The sequence below is a fragment of the Zootoca vivipara genome, chromosome 3 (genome assembly GCF_963506605.1).
Source record: "Zootoca vivipara chromosome 3, rZooViv1.1, whole genome shotgun sequence".
NCBI classification, from domain to species: domain Eukaryota; kingdom Metazoa; phylum Chordata; class Lepidosauria; order Squamata; family Lacertidae; genus Zootoca; species Zootoca vivipara.
In genome coordinates this window covers 25,354,483-25,381,995 of record NC_083278.1, presented here as the reverse complement: position 1 = coordinate 25,381,995, position 27,513 = coordinate 25,354,483, and positions in this window count along the sequence as shown.

Here is a 27,513-nt window from a genome sequence, read left to right as displayed (position 1 = left end):
ATGTGAACACAACCTCCTACATTCATTCTGTAGATGTTCTTACAGGACACCATTCCGCCGCAGGGAAACTACAGGAAGTGGCGGACTTTGGTAAAAAATAAAATAAAAATTGTAACATGGCACCCTGTATGAGGCCTAAATTTGGTTTCCCCAAATGGATCTTCTCAGTTATGGATCATCTTTTTGTGTCCCCTTGGCTTGGCACCCTGTGCAAGGGAACCACCTGAAGGTCCCTCTAAATCCAGTGTTGCTACAGTCCACATGCCTGATCCAGTAGTGCAATTCTAGATTCTGGACGTAATGGCTTTATTGGCAGTGGTGGCTTCTTCTGTTAGTATTGGGTAGGACTTCACTCACTTCAGGAATGGAGACTTGCAGCTCAACTCCCATCAGCCCCAGCCAGCATGATCAATGGTCAGTTATGATGTGACTTGTGGTTTCGCAATGGAGAGCCACAGCTTTTCCTGCTCTATTTGGGGTTTATTCCCCATTCTGCTGAGTGGGGCCCTAAACTTCCACCCCAAAGCCCTGCTCTGATGGCACTACGAATATGAGGAGCCAAAGATTCTGCGCCTCCCCTTGTTTCAGCTCCATCTGACACAGATTTTTATTGTCATTTTATGCCTTGAGTCAATATTTGGTCCCTTAGGTTTAGCTGGGTTTCCAGAAAGCTGTCGGAGAATTTCTAAAATGCACTTTAAACTCATGTGCTCCCTTTAAGATGTAGTTTATAACATGCTTTAGGCAGACAAGTGAGTTTAAATCTCTTTACAGTGTTATTTTATTCAAGGGGGGGGTAGGAGAGGGAGGGAGGGAGGGAGGGAGGGAGGGAGGGAGGGAGGGAGGAGAGAGAGAGAGAGACTAGGAAAATATATACCGGTATAAAAGCAAAAGAAAAGCAAGGAGAGGAGAGGGGAAAGAATCTTAATACTGTTGTATATTGTCTGACATGCAGCAAACTGGAGAAGTAGCTCGTGTTTAATTCTATACCTAACTGAGGAATCTTATGTGGTGGGTCACCTACATGTCACAGTCTATTATATGTACTGATTCATTTATGCATAAATAAGGACAGTCTGGGGAAAAAACCCAGTTACCATGGGATAAGTAGTATGTGTTGAACTTGTGCAGATGTTCAACATGAAATTGCAAGCCAAGCATTAAGCCTTGGACTAATGATTGCATTTCCAGCCTTGCGTTAGAATGCTATGAGTGCAATAACTTGCCTTTAACAGAGCACAGGGAATGTGAGCAGGAGTACAACGGATCGCTAGTTAAAATGAGTGCTCCACCCCCATCCATTTTGGCTTAGCACAAGGATAATGCCCAGAAACTGCTGCTTGTGGCCCCATGAAGCATGCCACCACAGGTTCTCAGTGAATAACATTCCAGATTGACTCCACCCATGCTGGCAATTGGCTCCTTCTTGGCAGGAAGGAGTATAAGAAGCCTTCCTGTCTCGGAAGAGCATGGTTGGGGAAGCCTTGCAGATCCCAGGGCTACAGCTTTGTCTGGATCTACCCCATGAGTCAAATTTGCCAGGTGGAGGGGGCTGCTCACCTTTGTGCTCCCATTTTAAAGGGGAAGCGGGAAGACTGGCAAAGGGTTTTGGCAAGCCTGCTCCCACTTCCCTTTTACGTTCCTGATCTCGGGGACTGAAAACGGAAGGAAGAGGAAGCTTGGGGAACCCTTTGCGAGTCACCCCCTGCTTCCTTTTTAAGTCCCTGATCTCACTTCAGTTTTCAAGAATTCCTGGACATCCAACGGAACTAAAATATGGAAGACTCAGGACAAAAGAAAATACTTCTTTACATACTGGGGTGGAGCCTCATGTTGGGCAAAAAGATTCCTGCATTGGAAGTGGTGCTTTTCTCTGCCATGGGATCTTTCCCCACACCCCTTTGGGTTGCTCAGTAAGTTAATTCACCACCAGCCACTTTAATGCACATTAACGCAAATATAGTGGTACCTTGGGTTAAGAACTTAATTCGTTCCGGAGGTCCGTTCTTAACCTGAAACTGTTCTTAACCTGAGGTACCACTTTAGCTAATGGGGCCTCCTGCTGCCGCCGCTCCACCGCCGCATGATTTCTATTCTCATCCTGAAGCAAAGTTCTTAACCTGAGGTACTATTTCTGGGTTAGCAGAGTCTGTAACCTGAAGCGTCTGTAACCCGAGGTACCACTGTAGCAGCTGGCACAGACAGTTCTGGTTTTGGGATGGTTTTCAACACCTCCTCCCACAACTTTTGGTTGTTTCAGAGCATGTGTGATTTGTCCTCCGGAGTACCTATACCCTTATTTTATTTATTTATTAAAAATATTTATATCCCGCACTTATCAAGGCAGCTTACAACATAATAAAATAAATTCAGATCCTAAATATCCATAAAACCCAATCTAAAACATCAGTAAAAAAATATCAGGAGATACTGGTTGGCGAAAAAGAGAAATTCATATTGTGAAGGTCTGTCTAAACAGTACGGTTCTTTGAAGACATGTGAAAGAAGGCACAGATGGTTCCTGCCAAATCTCTACTGGCTGGCAGCTCCAAAGGGTAGGGCCTACCACACGAAAGGCCTACTCCCTAGTGAAGGCCATCCAGACCACCAGAAGAGCCTCATGAGGGCATCTCACAAAGAACCTTCTGTCAACTCACTGGTTTTACACACCGGGAGAATATTGCTCTTCAAAAAGACCTGCAATAAAAATGAAATAGTTCTCTGTAGGCATGCCAAAGGCATGGACCTCCTTGATTCCCAAAAGGTGACTGCTTGACCTGTATTGATGATGTGGCTGTGGTCTGCAAACACAACCACAAAAATGCTCTCACATTTTTAGTAATGTGATCACGAATGTATCCAAGACTGTGTCTTATCAAAACCCAATGGATAATTTTGTTCCTCTTAGGGCTTTTCTCCCAGGTAAAGGGGTGCAGAAATTCAGCTTTAGGTGCCTCTCAAACTACTGCATACCCTCCAACATTTCACTGATGAAGATAGGGACATCCTATTCAACAACAACAACAACAACAACAACAACAACAACAACAACAACAATGTTATATCCCACCCATATGACTGGGTTACCCCAGCCACTCTGGGCGGCTTCCAACATATAAATAATGATAATGATGATGATGATTATCGTTCTGCCCGGACACTGAGGTCCAGTACCGAGGGCCTTCTGGCAGTTCCCTCATTGCGAGAAGCCAAGTTGCAGGGAACCAGGCAGAGGGCCTTCTCGGTGGTGGCGCCCTCCCATCAGATGTCAAAAAGGAAAACAGCTACCAGATTTTTAGAAGACATCTGAAGGCAGCCCTGTTTAGGGAGGCTTTTAATGTTTACCGTGTTTCTCATATTATAAGTCATGTCTTATATTAATTTTTTCCTGAAAAAAACACAGCATGGCTTATTTTCAAGGGATGTCTTATTTTTTAATTAAGTACCAGTACCGGTATCTGTACAGACCACAGACCTGCTCCCACCGGGTCTTCGCGCGCGGCAGGCAGAGGCTGCAGCCGGGTCCTGGGGCTGCACGCGCGGCAGGCAGAAGCTGCAGTCGGGTCCTGGGGCTGCGCGCGCGGCAGGCAGAGGCTGCAGCCGGGTCCTGGGGCTGCGCGCGCGGCAGGCAGAAGCTGCAGCCGGGTCCTGGGGCTGCGCGCGCGGCAGGCAGAGGCTGCAGCCGGGTCCTGGGGCTGCGCGCTGAGGCTGCAGCCGGGTCCTGGGGCTGCGCGCGCTGCGCGCTGAGGCTGCAGCCGGGTCCCGGGTGTCCGCGCGCAAAGGCTACAGCCGGGTTCTGGGGCTGCACGCGCTGCGCGCTGAGGCTGCAGCCAGGTCTCGGGGGTTAAAGCGGCAGCAGCAACCCTTCTTTGCCACAGACTTTCTTCCACCACCCGGTACGGCTTATTTTCGAGGTATGCCTTATATTTTTCCACCTCAGGAAAATCCTGCCATGCCTTATTTTGTAGGGATGCCTTAAAATATGAGAAACACGGTAATAGATTATTTTATTTCATTTTTCTGTTGGAAGCTGCCCAGAGTGGCTGGGGAAACCCAGCCAGATGGGCGGGGTATAAATTATAAATTATTATTATTATTATTATTATTATTATTATTATTATTAAAACATTAACCATTGAAAAAACCTGCCTATACAGGGCTGCTTTCAGATGTCTTCCAAAGGTTGTATAATTACTTATCTCCTTGACTCATGGGTCGCATTGTTCCAGATCCTCCAGCATTTCTCTGATGAAAATTGGGATGTCCCAAAGGAAAAATGGGTCATTCTGGGATCACATCAGAAACTGGGATGGTTTCTGTCAATCTGGAACTATCCCTGGAAAATAGGGACGCTTGAGGGGTCTGCTACTTTACTCAAAGTGATTTGCAGCATAAGGATAAACTGTATACTGTACTATAATAATGGGAGACAAATGAAATAGGTTGTTAATAATACTTGGCAGCTGCTCTCCTAAATTGTGCGATAAATTTGGGTTTCTATAATTCTTCTATAAGTAAATTTTGGGTTCCACTAAGGACGTGGGTGGCGCTGCGAGTTAAACCACAGAGCCTAGGGCTTGCCGATCAGAAGGTCAGTGGTTCGAATCCCTGAGACAGGGTGAGCTCCCGTTGCTCGGTTCCTGCTCCTGTCAACCTAGCAGTTCAAAAGCACACCAGTGCAAGTAGATAAATAGGTACCGCTCTGGCGGGAAGGTAAACGGCGCTTCCGTACGCTGCTTTGGTTCACCAGAAGCGGCTTAGTCATGCTGGCCACATGACCAGGAAGCTGTACATCGGCTCCCTCGGCCAATAAAGCAAGATGAGCGCCGCAACCCCAGAGTCGTCCACGACTGGACCTAACGGTCAGGGGTCCCTTTACCTTTACCTTTATGGATGATGGTGGCAAGGCAATGGCAGCATGGAAGACATACCGGTATGTCCTGTTGATAATCTGCTGGGAATATTTCCTAGCCAAATCTCACTAAAATGAATGGGAGCTTTCATGTCAATTAGCGGAAGAGGAATATCATTTGGCCAAAGGTTACTGTATAGATATTCTGTGGTCCGGTGCTTCAAATATAGTAGCGGGATCAAGAGTACAAGTATGGTAGGATTTAGATAACCCTTCCCCCCTCATGGCTCTATAATTTTTCTCACTCCCTGGAATGGTTAATTCCATGTTGAAGTATTCATGGAAAAGTCCATGCAAAATAAATGGAAAAGTTTCTGCATGTAATATTTTCAACTCAAATATGTAACAGAAAGCAGGGAAATTGAGATAATTATTATTCACAAATAACCATGTGAAATCACACAAGGAGCCCAAAGTCAAAACCCAGACTAAACTTGAAGCTACACACAATTTGTCTCGTGATACTTTCACCATGGCTATTATTTATAAAGAAGAAAATGTCTGTGTCTGGTATTTGGGCAGTTCAGGAGGTAAAGCTGCACCGTGTGAGTCACCTTTGCCTCCTGAGGAGATGCATTCATGAGCTGGCCTCCATTAACAAATCTGAAATAATGGCCTTTTCCCTAATAGCTATGTAGACTATGAGGACCTAGTATGCTGAAAAACACCCTTGTCAGCAGGGAGCAACTTCCAGTTATGTGGCCTTTTAGGAATTAATTAAGTGGCCATCAGGCCCAAGGGCCTTATTAAATATTTGGCCCTTTAACAGCTTCCTCTACATCAGATACTGATGGATTAAGAACCAAAACTAGAAACTGAAACAGTCAACATTTTCCCCCAAATTATTTTTGTTTCATTAGCAGAGATACTGTAGTTAAATACCTACCAAATGACTAACATTGTAGTATGTCTTCATGGCCTGTAGTTTTACTCATTAGCCAGTTTATTTAATTGACAACATCTTAAGAAGCAGAGACATCACCTTGCCGACAAAGGTCCATATAGTTAAAGCTATGGTTTTCCCAGTAGTGATGTATGGAAGTGAGAGCTGGACCATAAAGAAGGCTGATCGCCGAATAATTGATGCTTTTGAATTATGGTGCTGGAGGAGACTCTTGAGAGTCCCATGGACTGCAAGAAGATCAAACCTATCCATTCTGAAGGAAATCAGCCCTGAGTGCTCGCTGGAAGGACAGATCGTGAAGCTGAGGCTCCGATACTTTGGCCACCTCATGAGAAGAGAAGACTCCCTGGAAAAGACCCTGATGTTGGGAAAGATGGAGGGCACAAGGAGAAGGGGATGACAGAGGACGAGATGGTTGGACAGTGTTCTCGAAGCCACCAACATGAGTCTGACCAAACTGCGAGAGGCAGTGGAAGACAGGAGTGCCTGGCGTGCTCTGGTCCATGGGGTCACGAAGAGTCAGGCACAACTAAACAACCAAACGACAACAACAAAGCCATACTGAGTAGACCCACTGAATTCAATGATTTTAAGTTGGGCCTGCCAGTTGCATAGCTGCCAAGTTATCCCTTATTTTAAGGGATTTCCCCTTATGCTGAATAGGCTTCCTCGTGAGAAAAGGGAAAACTTGGCAGCTATGGCCAGTTGCAACATGAGTTTGCTTTGCTTTCTGTATGGATATGAAATGAATGATAAACTGTGACAAAATTCTTGACTTATTTCCAATATTTATGCATTGTCTGTTAATTTTGTTTTATTAAAAAGTGTTCCAAATGCAATACAGATAGACACCTCTCCCCCCAAAAAAACCCCCCAAAGCAAGTTGAAATAATGTGCAGAGTAATGAGAAGAGCGGGACAGAGGCCAGGGGTGTGCAGACACAGTTTGAGACTGCTTGGGAAACATCCAGGAGAAGAGGAGCCTTAGAAAAAATGGAAGGCAGGGTCCTTCAGTCCTGGCAAGTGTTCCATAGGGGCAAGTCCTTCTAGGAAGCATAGGCATGGGGAGGGAGGGGGTGCAGCTGCCTTCCCGATCAAGTAAAATAATAGAAATACTTAACTGACCAATCACGTCGGTTCTGCCCTCCTAACCAAGTCCTGCCCCACCCCCAACAAAAAACCTGGCTATGCCCACGCTGGGAAGGGTTGTTTCCTTGGATAAAGAGTTACTGTAACTTCGCTGGCGATGAAGATCTGCTTCCCTTATTGCTGGCCTGCGGCAGACTCCAGTCCTGACACCCAGATTCCCCACTCCTGTTATAGCCTATCATCTATAGTTATATTTTCCTTCAACTTTTGCTTTAGAAAGTACATAGAAATATGAGTCCAAGGATGGGAAACACTGGTCTAGGGATTGGGGAGTCATTGCATAATGAGCAGAATGTGTGGGTTTTTTTGGGAGGGGGGAGTGTTGCCTTTCTCCACCCCACCCAGCTGTTTTATGAAACTCCTGGAAAATGTAGCCCTCCTCTGTCAGGTCTTTCACTGTCATTGTTGTGAAGTGGATTATTCTAGACAAGCTCTTAAGTTTTTAGGTTGATTGGCAATCCATCCGTACATGGGTATTTTGATACACTATATTGGGGAGATCAAAGGCACCTAATATGATGCTGTCCTCTTCCCTCCTTTGTACACTGCAGGCAAAACCTGGTATGTTTTAATTGCACCATCTGGTCCGACTCAGTCTTGATTTAATTTTCTTGCTATTGTGCTCTATGGATTGCAAAGACAGAAGCACAGATATTGCCTTACAATGGAAACACAGCGCAGCTCATTTGACAAGCTAAAAACCGTACGAAGTTGCTGGAGAATAATTGCATCAACTTTCACAAAACTCTTTCTCTTCTATGTTGTGTCTATGTGCATATGTATGGGTGGATGCATGTATTGGTCCTGGGTGTCGTTTATGACCTTGATACTGAAAGCTTAAAAAAATAATGTGCTGAGTGACTGAGCAGAATATCAACATCTCCCATCCCATTTATTATTTATAAAATAAAAATAAAAGTAGGGGCCAACTATCTTAGGGAGCTGGGTATGTTTAGCCAGGAGAAGAGAAGGTTAAGGGGGGGATATGATAGCCATTTTCAAATATATGAAAGGATGTCATATGGAGGAGGGAGAAAGATTGTTTTTCGCTGCTCCAGAGAAGTGGACACGGAGCAATGGATTCAAGCTACAAGAAAGAAGATTCCACCTAAACATTAGGAAGAACTTCCTGACAGTAAGAGCTGTTCGGCAGTGGAATTTGCTACCAAGGAGTGTGGTGGAGTCTCCTTCTTTGGAGGTCTTTAAGCAGAGGCTTGACAGGCATATGTCAAGAATGCTTTGATGGTGTTTCCTGCTTGGCAGGTGGTTGGACTGGATGGCCCTTGTGGTCTCTTCCAACTCTATGATTCTATGATTCTATCTATTAGCACCCATCATAATATGCCACCACTGACTGAATAATACCCCAGGCCAACTATTTTGCTGTAGTGGAAGGAATGTAGGGTGCAGAACAGGCCTGAGGTGCAAAAGCAAAAGTACTTTAAGGGCATTTACAAGGATGTGACAAAGCATTACTTGCATGAAGAAGAAAAAAGTGAAGAAGTGTTTTAACAGGGTTTGGGAGTATGGAAACCTTCTACTCTCATATAATTTGCACATATTGCCCTGGCATTGCCTGCCACATAACTTGTCTAGTTCCCCTGCTCATTTTGCCAACAGCATATATATTATCAGCTTTTGAACTCCATGGGTCCCCCCCCTCAACTGCACATTTTGTGTCCAACTGCACATTAAAAAAAACCACTGTAGGTTGGCACTGTAGAACAAACAAATCATCTTAAAGTTCTGAAGCAGCATATTGGGTCTATAACAACCCAATAAAGATAATAATCTTTAGATGCCGAACAAAAGACAGCATAGGCTTGATTAAAAATATATTGTTACCAGAATAAGGTGCCTCCAGACTGCTTCTGTTTTCCGAGAGGCACATATGGGAACTTTCCATTTGTGCAATTAAAGTGGATTAAAAGTGCCCTGTCACCATAGCAGAACAAATCCACATATTAAAAAGGTTGTTGTTGTTTTTTAAAGCAACAGAGAAATGGATTAAGAAGTTTGGGATGTGATGAACTAATGATTACTGGGAAGGCGCAAGTCGATCAGAATGAATGCTCATTGTCATGTAACCTCCCCGCAAACAAATCAGAATGAGTGCTCAATTAACAGGTCATCTGGAGGAGACTACTATTTTGCAAAAGAGATATTTCCACCTGGTTCTAGCACCAAACTCCTCCCAGACTGCATGGTTCTGGGCAGAGCCAAATCCAGGATTGAAACACTGCATTCTGGGCACATTCTCTCATCTCTTAATAGCACCACAACATGCAGGGAATGCAAAGTTAGCAGCAAGGTGTTTTTCTGCCCCTGTATTAAGAAACAAATGAAATTTCAAAAGTGGGAAATTTTCAAGACTGTGTATTGGAATGAAGCCCATGTCCTAGTTTACAGCATAGAAAATTGTTCGGCAAGACATGAAAAGTGGATATGAGCCAACCTCATTTGTCTCCTACTTGACCTTTCTTCATCAGTCTTAATAGCAAATATCTAGGTATTGATTAGTTCGTTTAAAATGCTACTAGAGCAAATGTCATTCCACTCTGAATGGATGAAAGGAGTCAACAAAGAATCATCGCACTAATTGTGATGTTGAAGAATGCAGATCACAAGCCTTGGGTGCAGAAAGCTAATGCTACCACTTCCCTTGATGTGAAATCTAAGAAAAACTAAGAACCGGGGTGGGGGGTGGGTAAGGACCATGTGGGGTGGCCATCTTTGATGACTTTCAGCTAATGGAAGGCTGATCTGATCCTTGCCATTTCTCCCCAGCGTGCTTTCCTTGCAGGGTCTGCAACTGCATTCCAAATCAATACATATTCTCAGAGAGCATAATTCATTCATAAATCATCATTTGCAAAACACTTTCCTCCTAATAAACTTGCAGCAGGGAAGGCTGAAGTGGAAACTGGTTAAGGATAAAGTGAAACACTGCGCTAAACGCAAAATGCCCAGGCTGCTATCGACACATCTGGAAGGTGCTTTCCCAGCAGCCAAGATTGAATGAAATAGCTTGAATTAGGAAAATGCCTTTATAATAGGCTCTGCTAAATTATATAGGTTACAGGTAGGTAGCCGTGTTGGTCTGGGTCGAAGTAAACTAAAAAAAATTCCTTCAGTAGCACCTTAAAGACCAACTAAGTTTTTATTTTGGTATGAGCTATCGTATCTGAAGAAATGTGCATGCACACGAAAGCTCATACCAAAATAAAAACTTAGTTGGTCTTTAAGGTGCTACTGAAGGAATTTTTTTCTAAATTATATAGTTTTCCTTCAGGAAAGAGCCATCCCGTAATTCTAGCTAGTGTTCAGGGCGGAACAACGACGCACTAAAAACAAACGGATTTGTCATAGAATCATAGAATTGTAGAGCTGGAGGGGACCCTGAGAGTCATCTAGTCCAGCCCCTTGCAATGCAAGAATCTTTCACCCAACGTGGGACTCAAACCTGCGGCACTGAGAGTTAGAGTCTTGCACATTACAGACTGAGCTATGCCACAAGGTAGGGTTGCCATACATCCAGATTTCCCCACACATTACTGGGATTTCAATGGCGGAAATGACATGGGGGGGCGGGATTTCCGAAAAGTGGCAGTCCTTCCTGGATTTTTAGCAACATAGTCGAAAATTCATGTGGTTGTTTTTGTTTGTTTTTTCATATTTTGACTCAACAACTTTGGGAACCTTCCCCCAAAGGTCAACAATTTGTTAGTGTCCAGATCGCAACCCTGCCATAAGGGGATGGAATGTCACGCTCATCATTTAGCTGGAAAAGTGGCCAACTTGCCTGCATGCCAACCGATTTTCAGCAGCAAGACAAAATTGAAACACACACATATTTGGCGGTTCAGCTGCAAACCTAAGAAACCGATTACTCAATAGACTGAAATTTTCCTTTAGACCTCAAATACATACTTCCCATAATCAGCTATATGGTTAGAAACACCAAAGTGGGTTAAACAAAGGACAAAACATGTGGGATCTTTATTGACTATGACAAGACTACTGGTAGCTTGGGAAGAAAAGCAATTGCAAGCTCCACCCCCCCACCCCCCACCCCGTGTCTAAATGTTTAGTGAAAACATAAGACGTAGGATTTTAAAACACTGCACAAGGGGAGGCTGAACAGGAGATTTGCCTCTGCGTTTTCAGTCTTATTGCTGTCAACATCCTATGTGTGAACAACAAACTCATTCTCCAAGCCTAGGTGCCTATGGACCAAAAGCACCGTTACCCAGAACACAAGGGGAGAGGGATCAGCAGGCTTGGAGGAACTCAAACATTTGTAGAAGTACATTTTTTCCTTTCTTCAAAGAAAATATATATCCTTGGGGGAGGGGGGATGCAAATAAGCCCATTGAGTATATTGTATTCTAGCTACATCCTTGTGTCTTAAGAAATTGGGAGGCTGCCTTATAGCACGTGAGACCTTTCTTCCTTCTAGCTCAGAACACTCCCTGGCAGTGGCTTTCCAGGGTTTTACTCTGAAGCCTTTCCCAGCCCTAGGGATTTATTTAAAGGAATTATATTTTGCCTTTTAGGGCATGACCTTCACAAGGAGGCCTACAAGTAAAGGAGATCCAAATGAAGCATGTTTGAGTGGTTAAAGGCACTGCTTTTTTCTAAGGTGGTACATGTTCCTGCAGAAGGAAGAAAGAACAAAGAGGCTTCTCCAATGTGCTCTGGCTCCTTTCTTTGGCCTTACTCTGCCCCCTCCGGCCAGGCATCCTTTGTCCTACCTGGCCAGGTGTCGGGTCATAGGCCAAGTCGCTCAGGTGGGTGGCACTGGCCAGGTAAGCCCCGCGTGGTGTCGCAAACCCCGCCCACCTGAGGGGAGGGGTGAGGGCGGATATTGATAAGACACACTGGCATCTCTCCCCACCCCCACCCCCACCATCTTCGCAGATCGTTCTTTCCCTACTTGTAATGTTCTCAAAGAATAAGGAAATAACACCAGAGGTGCATATTATGGTGGTGGTGGGGAGATATATGCATCACGTATGTATCAGAGGATCGCCAAAGCATGTGCTATCAAGACACAGCATCATCAAAGCTAGAAGTCAGGCCAAAGTTACAGTTATGTTTTCTCTAAAGTCCTAGAGGCACACATTGAAGTACTTCCTGTTTCTTCTTCTCAGAAGAGCCAACCTACTAGACAAGTAGAAGACCTGAAATGGATTTGCTGCAATCGAGGTCTTCTGGAACCATGGCTACGATCGAGAAAGAATCCACCATAAACACTAGAAGCCACAAATGACTCATCGTGTCTCAGACAGCCCATATATCCATAAGTGTAGGCCCATACAAGGCCTTCTCCAGTGCTATCAATTGAAATGTTCAGGAGAAAAAAGCACTTGTGCTTTGATGCAAAGTCTCTCATGAGGGGATGGGTATTCCTCTCCATAGAGAAATATAGTAGATGAGAAAACTGTTGCCAAATATTGTGTATTCAGTTTTGATGACTCAATAGTCTCCCCTGTGGGTTTGCTGTGGATCTATGGCATGCTGTTTTCCTTACACATGTGATTTCAAAATGCATATTCCTACGACTGAGATGGCAACATTCATCCGGAGGAAACAGGAGCCTGTTCACTTTATTGTTACATTTTCACACGGTGTGTTTTACGAGACACTTGACTTGCTTGGCAAGCTGCTCCATTTGGAAAGACGCACTCACAAAAGCCTAAAATATAGCACAGTTTAAAAGGCAATAAATTTTGTTCATCGTATAAGGCTTGATCCTACTGCAGTGGGCACATTGGTTTCATGAAAACAGCAAATAGCATTGGGCTATTCTCTCTCTTTTATTGCAAAATATCAAAATCGCAAAGCAGAATGTTTACTCACAAAAAAAACACAAACCCCCAGAAGTGACGAAAGCCCATTGCAATTCCACAGGAAGCTTACAGTGGAAGACCAATGAATGGCTAACATCTGGAGCTCCCTATCCCTTACTGTGGCTTGGGCATGAGGAACCTTTGGCCTTCCAGGTGTGCTGAACTACAACTCCCACTAATTCCAGGAGGGTGGTACATATCTTGGGATTATGAGAGTGTAGTTTAGCAGCATCTGGAGCGCAAAGGTACTCTGCACCTCCTCTGGATGCTCATGTGAGCCTTACCTTAAAATTATTGTGATGGTTCCTTTAAAACTCCCCGGTGCTGCTTGTACCCTCCAGGTGTGCTATGTGACAGGTAAGACAGAGTGGACAATAGGACTGGGGAGGCTGCGTTTCCATTGATTGTGTGCTTAGGCTAGCATGAGGTATATACAAACCTGTGAAAGAGCATAAGGAAATAAATACAGATTGCATTTGTATATTTCAATTTGGTTCACTTAAAAATGGCGCAGAAGCTGCTAGCTGTGCAATTGTGGTTGAGTTCGTGCCCAGCTTGGAAGCCAAGTATCTTGCTGGGCTAACGAAGTATTGAAATCATTGGTATTGTTTCCATACTGATTGTTCCACAATATTCCAACAGTTGTGCTGGCCCCCAGCCTAAGAACCAATTGTTTGCTGGTCTGAAAGAGAGAGAAAAGGTGCTGGTTCTAAAATTCGATATCCCCCCCTAACCGCAGCCACCCCACCCCAAGCAGAAAGGATTAAACAGTAATGTCCTCTTCGTTTTACAGCTGCTGGTGCTCCCACTGGTTCACGGCAGGATGACAGATGGGGAAATTGCACTGTTGCCATACCTGCTGAATTTCAGACTCTTTGGGCCTCTGGTGCTGTAAATCTAGCATCTGCCACAAGCTTGAAAGCTCACTTTGGTGAAAAGGGAAAGAGAAGGGGGGTGGGGAGAGCCCCACCTCATCCATCTCCTTTTCATTACTACAGCCAATCAAAAGAATCCTTTTTGTTGCAGGGGAAGGAAAGAAAGAGAAATGAGCTGGGTGTATAGAGAAAGTGTGATCTAATATTTCACATGGGGGGGAAAAGGAGGAGAAACTGGCCCTTTGATAATGTTGGGGCCAGAACCTAATTTCATCTGCGTCTTTCATTAGGAGTGAATAATGTTATTGTGACCTCTGTTTTGCCCATCAAAAGTTGTTCAATGAAAACACCAGCAGCTTAATGCCTGCAGACAGAGTTCTGGTGCTGACCTACCTCGCAGGGTTGTTGTGAGAGGAATTTGTGGCTATAAATCCAATGACTGATGGATTGATTAATTCCAGCACTGAGCCTTCTATTCTTCTATTCTGGAGCCAGAAGAGCTTTCAGTCGTGACAGGACCCCCTGTTTCAATTGTTTGGGGTTTTAAAAAAACACTGGGTAAAAATCGTTTACAATGGGGATGGGTTACTGGGCAGCTTGCTATGTTTGAACAGCTAAAACATGGAAGGTGTTTTCACAGAGGAAGAGGCAAAATGAACAAAAATAGGGGGCAGGGAGTGAATAGGTAGACAGCATTTAACCTGGAGACCATACATGTTTTCCTTTGAGGTACCAAGGTGAGGAGAGCAGATCTTGGCTAGCAGCAGAAAAACCAGCAGCCACTCCTTTTTTTCAGATGCATCTGTGTTCAGAATCCACAGAAAACATCTCAGTGTTGACGTATGGTTTTAAAGGAAATGTTATCTAACATACTACATTTTCTTTTTTCCCTAGACCCGACTGTGTTTACCTGAGAGGCTGAACGGGCTCTGGAGGAGCTGGTAGAGACTACTAGGTAAATGATACATTGGCTGAAGAACATGACTCCATCTGCCCTGTTCCTGGTCCCTCGTTTTGTTGAATGGATGATTTATTTATGCCATGTCTGTGAATCAAGTCCCTTTTGGAGATGATGTCATTCTCCTCGTTTATTACACGTGCTCCAGGGAGTTGAGGGTGGAAGGGAAACTAGCGATGTGCCTTGCAGGCTGCCACATTTAGCTATGCTTGAGTGAACCCCCTTCGCTGCCACTGTGCAACGCCTCCATTGCTCACATTTACATTTCAATGACCCCAATTGTTAGAAATCTCTTTTTTTTTGAAGGGGCATTGGGGGAAGGCAGGGATCGCTCTACACCAGGAAAAGGCAACGATGCACTAAGGTCTGAAAAGCTTTTAGGCTAACCTTTCATTGTATTGAAAAGAGTTCATCGTGGTGGCTATTCACTCATTTCATGCATGCAATGGCCTTTCAGAATAACCAACGCCTGTGATAGTATCAGGTAACAGAGGAAGAAAGACTGCATTTGATTATATTTAGTGTCTGCCACAACAGAGCTCTCAAACTTTATGTGGCTGAATGACTGGTTGTCGAGGGTGCCAACTTGAATAAAATATGGGGAAGGGTGGTAAGCCCTGCTCCACATAATCAACCACACGACACAGCGCGTGCACGCGCGCACACACACACACACACACACACACACACACACTTGAATGGCAATGGCGATCAGTGTGAGAGCCAGTGTGGTGTAGTGGTTAAAAGTGGTAGACTTGTAATCTGGGGAACCGGGTTCGCATCTCCGCTCATCCACATGCAGCTGCTGGGTGACCTTGGGCTCATCACACTTCTCTGAAGTCTCTCAGCCTCACTCACCTCACAGAGTGTTTGTTGTGGGGGAGGAAGGGAAAGGAGAATGTTAGCCGCTTTGAGACTCCTTAAGGTAGTGATAAAGTGGGATATCAAATCCAAACTCTTCCTCCCAACATTTCTCACCTCCTCTCCTCTGAGGGAGCAAATGGGTTGAGAGTTATCTATCTGCTTTGCAATTCTAAGTCATTTAATCTCTCTCACGTACCCACAGTGTAGCTTTTGCTCTATTTTTTTTTTTAATACCAGGTATAGGCCTATGCTTACACTGTACATAACAATTGCTCACTGAACCTTGAAATGAGTGTGTAACTTTGTGCATGGGAATGCTGGATCCATTAGTGAACCCAACTGACGGGTCAAGAAAAGTAATAGCTAAATAAATATTTTATTAGCATTTTGTGCAATTTGCTAATGGGCAAGCCAACTGCTGCTCGGTACCTCTTCGTTGAATATCTGACGACTCGATAGGTATTATACCCAATTCTTAATCAAAACTAAGTTGTTTATGAATAAATATGCATTATGTTTTCACTAATGGAATTCTCTTCTCTAGGAAGGAGTGGCAAATTTAATTAATCTATTAGCACTGATTGTAATGAAGTACACAGGGGTTGTTGTTGTTGTTGTTGTTTTAGCAGGGGTACTTGGTTTCACATCAGTTACAGATTTTAAGTTGGGACTAATTTTTTTAAAATAATAATAGATAAATTAAAAAGAAAGTTCAGACTTGAGTGTTCCACTATATGACCCAAAAGATTGTAAAAAATAACAATGAGTTGCATGCCTTTTCCTCAGGATGGAGAACCTGTGGCCCCCCAGAGGTTGTTAGACTTCCCATCAGTCTCAGGTAGTATGACCAACTACAACAAATAATTGTGGCCCAGCAACGTCTGAAAGACCAAAGCTCATACATTCTTGCCTTATGCATCCAAATTAGTGAAATATTTCTTATTTCTCTCCTCTCTCTCTCTCTCTCTCTATATATATATATATATACATACATACATACATATATTTAAAAGTTTGAGTGCAAAGCATGGGCTCACCCTTTCTTATGAACAGAGCCAAGCATGGCATGGCTCCAGTGGCCAGATCCTTCTCCTCCTCCTGCCAGGAGGGTGGAAGCAGCCTCTCACCAGCAGCAGTGCTAAGAGGAGGCAGAGGAGGAGCCGCCGGCCATTGAAGCTGCATGGCCTCTCCGTCCAGCTCCTCCCTGGCTCCTCCTGACGTCATGTGTGTGACGTTGGGATGACGCGTGTGCAACATCAGGATGTCATGCAGTGATTGCCCTCGCAAGCTGGCGCCTTTGGAGAAAGCACATCTGTAGAGGCTTTTGCATGAGACAGTGAAACAGCACCCTATTAGTAAGAGGCTCCTTGCAGCCGAATCCTCCTTGCCTTATCAAAGTGCAAAGTGGTATTAGAAACAAAGAGCATGTACTACCGGTATGGCACCACTTTCTGGAAGCAGTTTCTGAATGGTTATCAACATAGCTGGCACTGATGTTTCCAACAGAACCGTCCCGCTTACACAAATTTACTCTGCTAATGTGTAATTAAAAGTTTGCCCTTGTTTGGAGAACTGCTTGCTGAAATCCATTCCAGATGAACTCAATGAACACTCCCAGTGAGTCTGTGACATTAACCGAATTTCAGGGAGGAACAAGGAACTGACACGACCCTTTCCATGTGTTGAAACTGAGCATTTGTCCAGCATGGTGACTAGTCTAGCAAATGGTCCAACGCAGGTAAATACAGTACTGCAGTTTGTCTAGATTACAGAAACCAATCCCTTGTTCCAGCCTTGATTTGGAGGTCTTCCAGAATAATTACATGGCCGTTTGACTTTCTAAAAACAAACAAGCAACAACAACAACAACAACAACAACAACAACAACAACAACGGGAACTTGTGGTGACTTAGCTGTGTCACCACAGTGTCAAGACGTCTGTGTGAATCAGCACTAGGATACTGCAAATTGTCTTTGAAAGCCCACCTTTGAAACAGCTGTTTTCGCAAAATAGTACACAGCTCCTACAATCTGAATCCATGTAAAATCCTTTCCGACAACTATACCCCTCAGAGGCAGGGCTGGCCTCTGACATGTTGCTGCCTGAGGCCAGTGACAAGATGGGGTGCCCCACTCCCATTCTCATGTACAGAAACTGACACGACGCAGCTGAATCTTACTTAAGACTAGTGGTGTCCTCCACAGAGAGGCGGATTTAGGGTAATGCGACTGATTCGCCCAAACTGGGCACCGAGCTGAGAGGGTGCTGCAGAGGAGCCACAACAATGACTTAGAATGGACGTTATTTTGGGAAATGATACATGCCGAGATTAAAAAAAATGTTTTAAATAAGTAAAAGCCCCAAGCATTTCTGTTTGGGATTATAGGAGCAGAAATCTGGGGGGGGGGGGAGTTACTTATGTATGTAACAACAGCAGCTAGGATTTTATATGCACAAAAATGGAAGGAAGGAGAAGTTCCAAACAAAGAAGAATGGATAAGTAAAATGATGGACTATGCAGAACTGGCAAAATGATGAGTGTTTTGTGGAAGAACAGATGCTATTTTTCAGACTACAGTAATACCTTGGAAGCCAAATGGAATCCGTTCCATAAGTCCGTTCGACTTCCAAAACGTTTAGAAACCAAGGTGCGGTTTTGGAAGCCTTGGAAGCCACACCGGACATCCGTGTTCCAAAAGAATGTTCGCAAACTGGAACACTCACTTCTGGGTTTGCGGTGTTCAGGACCCAAAACATTCAAGTGCCAAGGCATTTGGCTTCCAAGGTACGACTGTATTATAGTATGGTGAACTCAGAAGCTGGATTTTATGAGCAACAGAAGTAACTAGATGATAATATTGTGGTTGTGGTTTGATAGATAGAAGATAGAGTGCAGCAGAAGGGGAGAAAAAACAATTGCATGGGGAAAAGGGGGGGAAGTCATCAAAAATAAGAGAAAAGATGAAATCATGTTATGACTGTATATGTTAAAAATGTTGAAACTTAGTATTTATTTATTTTAAAAAAAGAAAAAGAAAGGCAAGACGTGGGGATGCCAAATTTTGGTGTTGCACAGGGCGCTGCTGAAATTTGAAAGCCCAAAGTCCACCACTGTAATCTACCGCAGTTGAAGGTAGCAGGTTAATTTATTAAGGGGCGCTCCCTGCTCCCAGTATCTGCTGCCTGAGGTGACTATCTCACTCTGCCTAATGATAGGGCTGGCCCTGATCAGAACCTGCAGTGGTTAATGTGTGGTCTTGGAGCAATAAAAAATGAAAAGGTGTCTAATACTGCTGTACGCCTGTCATAAGGCAAAGAAGCAGCTTCAAAATTGGCAAGGAGAAACTCAGGATATTAATTTCGAATAAGAATCATGATGTTTATATTGGATGTTTTAAGAGGATCTTAGTGCTGCTTTTTGGCTGTATGCAATGGGAATGGAATCAGGATTTAAAAGCATATATATTTCTGGAAATCTTCCTCTTTATTTGAACATTTATAATAGACCAAGTACAATACTATGGAGTACTTTATGGCTTTGTAGCTCTTTGTGAAAGATTTGCTTAATCGGAGGCCTTGTGACTCCCTCACAAGAATGATTTAAAACTCTGATCACATCACCATCAGGTACATAAGTTATTATTACTATTGATTTGCTATTTCATTTCCCTATTCTCCCCTTGTAACAGCTAGGCACAATTGTTCCAGCATCCGCTAAACACAAATTTTCCTCCAAGAAGTCATCTAGTGGGAAGCGGATAACACAAGAGAATGTGGCAAAGTTGTTGGGAGTGTGTGGTTTTGAATGCAGCAGTGTATATACGGTAGGGCTTAAATCTTTCTCCACCAGTTCTGTTCCCAATCCCTTCTCAATTCACCCTCCCCCAACTGTGGGATTATAGCTGCATTCGCAAAGACCAACCTGCCTCTGGAATGCCACGGGGAGAGCAAAACCATGTGGTTAATTTGGATCTGAGTTGTGGAGGGCAGGAGGAAAGATTACACAGCTCCTTCACTGATCTGCTCAAAATCACCCCCCTCCCAAATCAGTTTTCTTTCTGTGGAGCAGATGAGTCAGGTTTTGGGTTGCATGCATTTTTAATAGCCAAGCCTCAAGGCATTTTGAAATCAAGAAAGAATCCTACCTGAAGAAAACAGCCTGGGTCATAGTCACACATAAGCTGGTTACATCCAGGCTAGGTTATTGTAATGTGTCTCTCATTGAGCTCAGGCTGCCTTGTCAGATAGTCCCACAACTAGCCAATTCAGCCGTCCAAATGCTTGTGGGAGGATAAGTGACTAGCCTGTATTGCACCAATACTACATTCAGCAGAAGTAGCCATCTTTTGCTTTTCTGGGTTCAATTTAAAGGGCTGGCGTTAACCTTTAAAACCCTCATTGGTTTGGGACCAGGTTATCTGAAGGAGCACTTATACCCATATGAACCTACCTAGGCCATAAGAGCTGCCTGTTAAGTCTGTGTCCTATAACCTGCTGTTAAGGTTAGTCAGTTTGGTAGGTACCATGGACAGAACCTTTTCTATGAAATCTGTCAAATTTCCTCCTAGGAGGACTTTGTTTGGCAACCTCTCTTGTAGCCTTCAGGTGGGAACCCCTCCCCCCTTTTGGGTGACTTTATTTGGTGCTTTCTTTTCTTTCTTTCTTTCTTTCTTTCTTTCTTAAAAAATGCATTTCATGTTGTACTGTATTCTTGCTTTAATTATGGGAACCAACCATATGAAGGTATGTTCTAAAAGGCGGGGTATGAATTACATACATACACCAATAAACAACATAACCATAGCAGAATTATTATCCTTTTGGTGGCAAATAGCTTACAAATGCGTAAAAGATTATTTGAAATTTATATGACAGATTGTAAGATCTGTACTGGCTTGAGTCTTTATGGCCTTTCAAGTGACTGATGTGCAGAAGTGACCCACTTCACACTTACAAGCCATGCAGGAATTCTGCCAACCCTTCTACCGAGTAGTAGTAGTCCAAATGGCCTAGCATGGTCAGTAAAGGTGGGAGTCACCCTCTTGCTACCTGGTACCTCATTCTGTACCTCCTCATTGCACAAAGACCCTTAAAACACTTTCTGTCTAATCCCTCAGACTGAACACAAATGATGACAACTCTTTTAAGTTTCATATCTACAGGTAATTGTGGTGCAGCATGTTGTTAGACATGCCAAATAATTTGTACCAATTAAATTAACAGATGTTAAAAGAAGTTCCAAAGCTGATGGAGAACATCTATGTTCCACTTCTGAACTATAGTCACATGTATGCCGTGTTGGGCACAAATGAAAATACAGTACAGCAATATGCTACTTACTTTTATGGGATGAGCACTATGTAAGATAAGACTAGCCATCTACAAACTAGTTAAGCCAGGGTCAATTAGCTGGCTTAAAAAGGGGTGGAATTAGTTTACATTCAAGCAGGCTTAAGTAGTTGATGAAAAGTAGTTGTTGTTTTCATTCCAGTGGTTAGGAGGTGGGGAAATATTTGAATTTCTGATTATGCAAACACTTTTGCTTAAATAGGCAAGCTTACATGGGTTATTTGACCTTGGGGCTACATGAGAAAATGTACACAGAAACCAAATTAAAAGGAGTTTTAGACAGTCAAGATTTGAACAGCGTAAATGGGTTGTGTTAATTGTGTATTTTGAAATTTCTACAATATAACACAATCATTTATATAAAACAATATTTAATATACAACAAACTTCCACCACATAAACACATTTTATAAACATATTATAGTTCCAATTACAGATTTTCATAAAAACATTTTCATATCAAGAATCTTAATACAGAATGATTTATTTCTATGTCAAAATACATTTACAGTGTAAATTGTCTGTAGAAAAAAGATACAGAGAAATGGAGTTTGCTGGTATTTAATCCAAGAGTAGAAACTTCTCTTATTTCTTTATTTCATGTTCAACTTTAAAACATTGCATGAACTGATGAGCCAAAAGAATACTTTGGTTTTACCCAAAGTGCTAAAAGCAGGAAACAGAAATTACATTTGCCTTGTTTTGAGACAGATGGGCATAGAATACCACTTCCCCCCCAGGCTATCCTGACTGGGGGGGACCATGAGCCATGTTTGTTTGGAAAGACAGATGACTGAGAATTTTGGTTGCCCTACAAGATGAAGAGCACAACCCTCTTTCTCTCTTTATAGATATAGAATACAAAACTGGATGGGCAGGGGGGAAATCCACATGTAAAACACATGTAAGGATTGATCACACCACTATATTAGAATTATTATTATTTTTGCTTTATGGTATATTGTGTATGAATTTGTTGTATGAATTGGCTCCTTTGTTTGACATTCTTGCCCAAAGAAGAAAAAAAGAAAAAGAGAGAAGAGACATTGCAGTGGACTGTTTTTTCAACCCTGAGCGCTTAAGACTGCATATCAAGTACTGTAGTAAAGAAGCTGGTTAAGAATGTAGTACTAGCACAAGTGAATGATATTGATCCTCTAGGTGATCAGGTTTTTACAAAAAAAACATAGTTTTCAATAAATAATGCTTAACTTTACAACTTTGATACAGCAATGTCATACACTGTTTTGACACATACTAAACTCTGCATGCTATATACCGGTAGTCTACTAGAAGACGAAACTCTGCCATGCATTTTCTTTTTTTCCTAGTGCTAGAAAACACTTTTGTCCTCCAGTGCATTGCCTCAAGCAAACCGTACTCTCTTCTTTCCCCCCCCTTCCCACAGCAACAGGCCCGTGCACTGGCATGCAAAAACCTTTTAAAAGGTCTTTCCCCCCCACAAACCACCACCACCATTCAGACTTCTAAACAAAAGTACTTTTTAGCTTTCCTCTCCTCCCCATACCTGGAGTGGCTACGGAAAACTGTATTTTTCTCATGTGGCCTTTGAAAACTCTTTTTTTCCTCCCCTCCTTATTTTGAAATTACATATTATTATTATTTTTAAAAGTGTCATGCTGGAAGAAGAAATAAAACTGCTCTAAAGACATTCAGTTTACTCCACCTGTGGCCATCATGCAACGTCTCGTTAAAATGTTGTAACCATCAAGATTCCCACACTGGTACAATAGGCCTCCAAACTAAAACAGCCCACCAGGAAAGAAAGAAAGAAAGAAAGAAAGAAAGAAAGAAAGAAAGAAAGAAAGAAAGAAAGAAAGAAAGAAAGAAAGAAAGAAAGATCATAGCATTATGTAGACTCCAATGGGTACACATTCATAAACCAGAAACTGCAAATGAAATGGCAAAGGTGCTACCTTGCAATCCTGGTGTAACCAGGGGTAGACACAAGCTACGTTTGAAGATAAGCAGGAAGATGTAAATAAAATTAACAGTAAGGATGTGAGTTCCTGTGTTAGTGTTTATTACATCATCACTTTTTTTTGCAGAAGATTAAATACGATGGGTGCAATCCCAACTTTAATTAAAAATTAAGTAGGGAGTTCACTCCCACTGAGGTACACAGAAGTTCCATTGAAATTAATGGGACATGCTACCAAAGAAAAGGGTATTAGAATTTAATTTCTTGAAAGCCTAATTAACCAGAGAGCCCAATAAGAATATGTCTTTTCAGGTTACATCAGGAAACATTTGGGCATGAAATAATACCCACAAATACGAAGAGGTGTGTGATGACTTAATAAAGACAGGGAACTCCACTTTCAAACTTCCAGGTTGACTGTGCATGCTTGAGAACCACCAACCCCTTTCTTGGCCAAAGTGATTTTGGGGTTGCTTTCATTCATAGAAGTCATTCCTTTGAAATAGCTATCCACCGTCATTTTCTAGATGTTTCTATAATCCTAGCATTGCACCGGCAAAACTACTGGGCTTTTCTAGGAGGACCAATACCCGATTAAGGTATTACTTTTATACATGAAATATTATGGACTTTTACTTCCCTTTTTGTAAGTCATTCTACACTTTCTGCACATTTGTGCTTTATACTGAATATAAAAATAGGCTTTTAAAACTCTGTTTACTTTTAAACTCACTAAAAAACTACTTGCTTGTGAAATTCTCTTAAAAATTCACTGCATCCATGAAGGGAGGGTAAAAATCAAGTAGGCAGTTAATTGCTATAGGTAGTGTGTGGAAAGGGGAGGGGAGAAAATTCTCCACAACTTACTGTGTGTGGAGGAGGAGGAGGAGGAGGAGGAGGAGGAAGATAGAGAGATTGGGAGTCAAAAAGGTTGAAATACAAAGATAAAAGTTAGGAATTTCTCCCTAGTTCTTGTAATTACTGAAGAATAAGGGGTGAGGCTGTGAAAAACAAAAAAACACTATGGTTTCAACCTACTGGAGAATCAAGGCCCCGAAATTCAAAACACCGAAAATTACAAATCAGACTCAAAGAAGTGCAGGATGAGGATCTTACCAGGCCATAGAATAGGAATGTGTGACAAAGGTGGAGATATAGAACCAAGAGAGGTCTGTAGAGTAGACTCCCAAAGACTAAAATGTCTTCAGTGTCTGATTCTGACTTCACATTCAATAGAGATTGGTCTAACTATACTTTTATAACCAATTAACATTGGCATGGATGGCCGTTAAGGCCTCATAGGTTCGAATCACTTTTTGTAGCTACTACACTAGGAAAAAGTTACCTTTTGCATGTATGGACATCTACATATTTTGAGTAAATACAATTTTAAAAGACATTTTTAATCAATCTTTCTATTTAATCTGTCATATATATTGCCCTTAAAGAATTAAACATTTTGTGAATTAGATTTTCTAACATTAGAGAGGACGTAGCCAGAAGGAAAGATACAAACTGGATTTCACCTTCCCAAAAGTGTCTTTAAAAAAATCTTAGGTTGCCTTTTAAATTTTTATCCTTTATAGATCAGGAAATTTTCATATATTAAAAAGCTGACAATCATTAAAACATTTTGTTTTATGCATCTCCTCACCCACGGAGAAGAAAAGTGCCGAGGAACTATTAAAAAGACAGCAATGAAACAGCCAAGGGTTGTGGCAGGGGACGGTTTCTATGCTTGAAGTAGTCTGCAAAGATCACATGTACACTTCAACAAGGAAGAATCAGGAACTTGTATGTTACTATGATGATAGTAAACATGCAGTGCAGGTTTACTTGGAAGCAAGTCCACTGAGCCAAATGGATCTTAATTCTTTGTAAGTGTGCTTCAGATTGCAATGGTATAGCACTGGAAAGCAGCCTGCCCCATAGACAGTTTTACTGACAGCAAGATTGCTTCCCACCCACCAACAGTGGGAATTTTGGCATGAATTTCAGCAGTAAAACAGAAACCAAAAACATGTAATAGTTTCACAGGACTGAATGGCAATATTCTCTTCCTGAATTTGGGGGGGACGGGGACGATGTCTACCCATCAAATGGATAAATGAAGGCGGGGAAAAAAAACTTTCCAGACAGAATGCAAGTTCTTCTTCCTTGTATATTGCACATTCATTCAAACCCTAAGCTTAGTCCCTCCATCAAACCCACACAATTTCAAATTTGCTTTTGGAAAAGTTGCTTCCAACCCACTCCCGCAATAGAACAAACACAGCTGTACTACTCAATCCAAATAGTTCATATCTAGATGAATTAAGACATAGACACACACACACACACACACACTACACACAAGAAGTGAAGAGGCAGAGGCTAGGAACATAGTTCCTGCTATCAATGCAGAGCACTCTTAACTTTAATGCAGTTAATACATAGCTTACTAAAAACCAGCAACAATCCCACTGCCTTCCCCCTCCCCCCCCATAAACAAGGACGCATGTAAAATAGAGACTGGGAGACCATCTCTACCAATGAACATACACCATAGTTCAGAGAATGAAAACCTTTTGGCTCAGTTTGGGCTTAGTAAAGTCTGGGATTTCATCAGGCCCAGTGGATGATCTTGGTGGTGTTCATCTACAAAATTAATGGCTAAATTGCTGAGCAGAGTTCTCTTTCTGCTTCCTTTGCTTTCAAATATTGCAACAGATTGCAATACAATTTTTGAAAGAAGCTATAAATACACTAATAATGTAAGAACCCACCAAATAATCTTCGTATTATTGGAGGATGTCAATAGCAAACTGTATTTTTGGATATTATATTAAACACAGTGACTCATACTTACACAATGAAAGATATATTACAATTTCTGGTTATGCCAAGATCTTTTAGCCCAACAAGCCTTTAGGCCAAACTTTTTTCCCCCATTTAGAATGAGTAGATCTTGATTTGAAGAATTTTAAAACATTCAATAAACTAATTTTAAAATTTAGATGCCCAGATGTCAAGGATTATAAGCATAATTATTTTGTATAATGCTCTATTCATGCCATACAAGCGTGTTGGCAGGACTTGACCTTCAGCAAGCCTGAAAGCAGTGGTTTCTGGAGTTGCCAAGAGAGTAAAATGCCCATGTAAACTACCAACAGCCCAATCCTAAGTATGTTTCACACACCAAAGTAAGTCCTAATAGTTTGAGCAGGTAAAATGTAATCACACCTCCTCATCCCTAAATTCTATTGAACTTTCGTGGACTTACTTCTGAGTAAAACATAGTTAGGGCTGGTTACACTGAAGTTTGCTGGCACAAGTGTACCGACAATTGTGCAAGTGATTTATTCGTAAAACTTAAAAGAAAAAAGGATGGCCTGCCACCACAGGCCATCCTTCTACCTAAGGCTGGAATCCTATATACCAACTTGGACTCAATGGCATTCACCTCTTCAGAAAACATGCATAGGATTTTAGTCTACTTAAAACATTCATCCGTTTTTGTTGTCCAAAGCGTAAGACTGAAATGCATGTTGCTGCTGTTTCTCCCCCCCCCCTTCCAATGTGCATGAAAATATCTATCAATCTGGGGCAGAAGATTAAGACCCCCTGCCTGTGGCCCATCTATAGGCCCAGGTCTCAGTAAAGAAAAGGGAACTGGAGCATGTCTCATTGGTAAAGCGGCTCCCTGCTGCTCTGGCTGCCGATTAAGCAAGAGTGTAATAAGGCAAGGGAGATGCAAAAAGCCTCCTCTTCTCCAGAGCATCTTTTTACAGCTACCCAGAGGTCCCGCCCAGGCCAATAAAGAGAGAAAAGCAAGAGCCACAACAGCAGCTTCAAGAGGTGGCTGCCGGTTGGGTTCTGCACAGGCTCAATATAAAAGTACATTGGAAAGGAAAGGGGGAGGGGAGCCTGGAAGCGAAAGGACTACATCCAAGTTGCCTATAACACACACACACACACACACACACCACTTCCCAGCCTCTTCAATTATATCTAGTCGATAGGCTGTGGGATGAACTGGAGCTGAAGGGGAGGGGGAAGAAGAAGGGGAAGGGGAAGAGAGGAGAACTGCCTCGATGAAAAATGAGAGAAGCCACGAGCAGCCCTCCTCCTCCCCCCGCTGAAGAGAAAAGGTAGCCTCCCTTCGCGCATACAGAGGCTGGAAGGGGGAGGGGAAGATGGATGCTCACCCTGCTGTCTCCCTCCAGCCAGCCGACTCCCCTCCTCCATCCCGGCGCGCGCGCGCTCGCGCACACACGGCCGCGCTCTCTCTCTCTCTCTCTCTCTCTCTCTTTCTCTCTCACACACACCCTCACTCCCTTTCCGAGCTGGCGCGCCAGACGGTGACGCGCACCCCACGCCCCCTTCTCCTCTGGAAATTAGGATGGTGGAGGAGGAGGAAGAGAACGGAAGGAACGATCTGGGAAGGCAAACGGCGCGCTACTCCAACTATCCACGGCTAAAATAACGGCAGGCTAAAATAACGGCTCGTCCCCTCAGACTGAAAATTTGACCCCGCGAACCTCTTCCCTCCATAGCTGTCAAGTTTTCCCTTTTCTCGCGAGGAAGCCTATCCAGCATAAGAGAATTTCCCTTTAAAAAAGGGAGAACTTGACAGCTATGCTTCCTTCCCACCGCCCCCACCAGCACACACGCCGACAACGTCGCTCCTCGTCCCGTCACCCTTCAGCCGCGCGCTCCTGAGGCGAC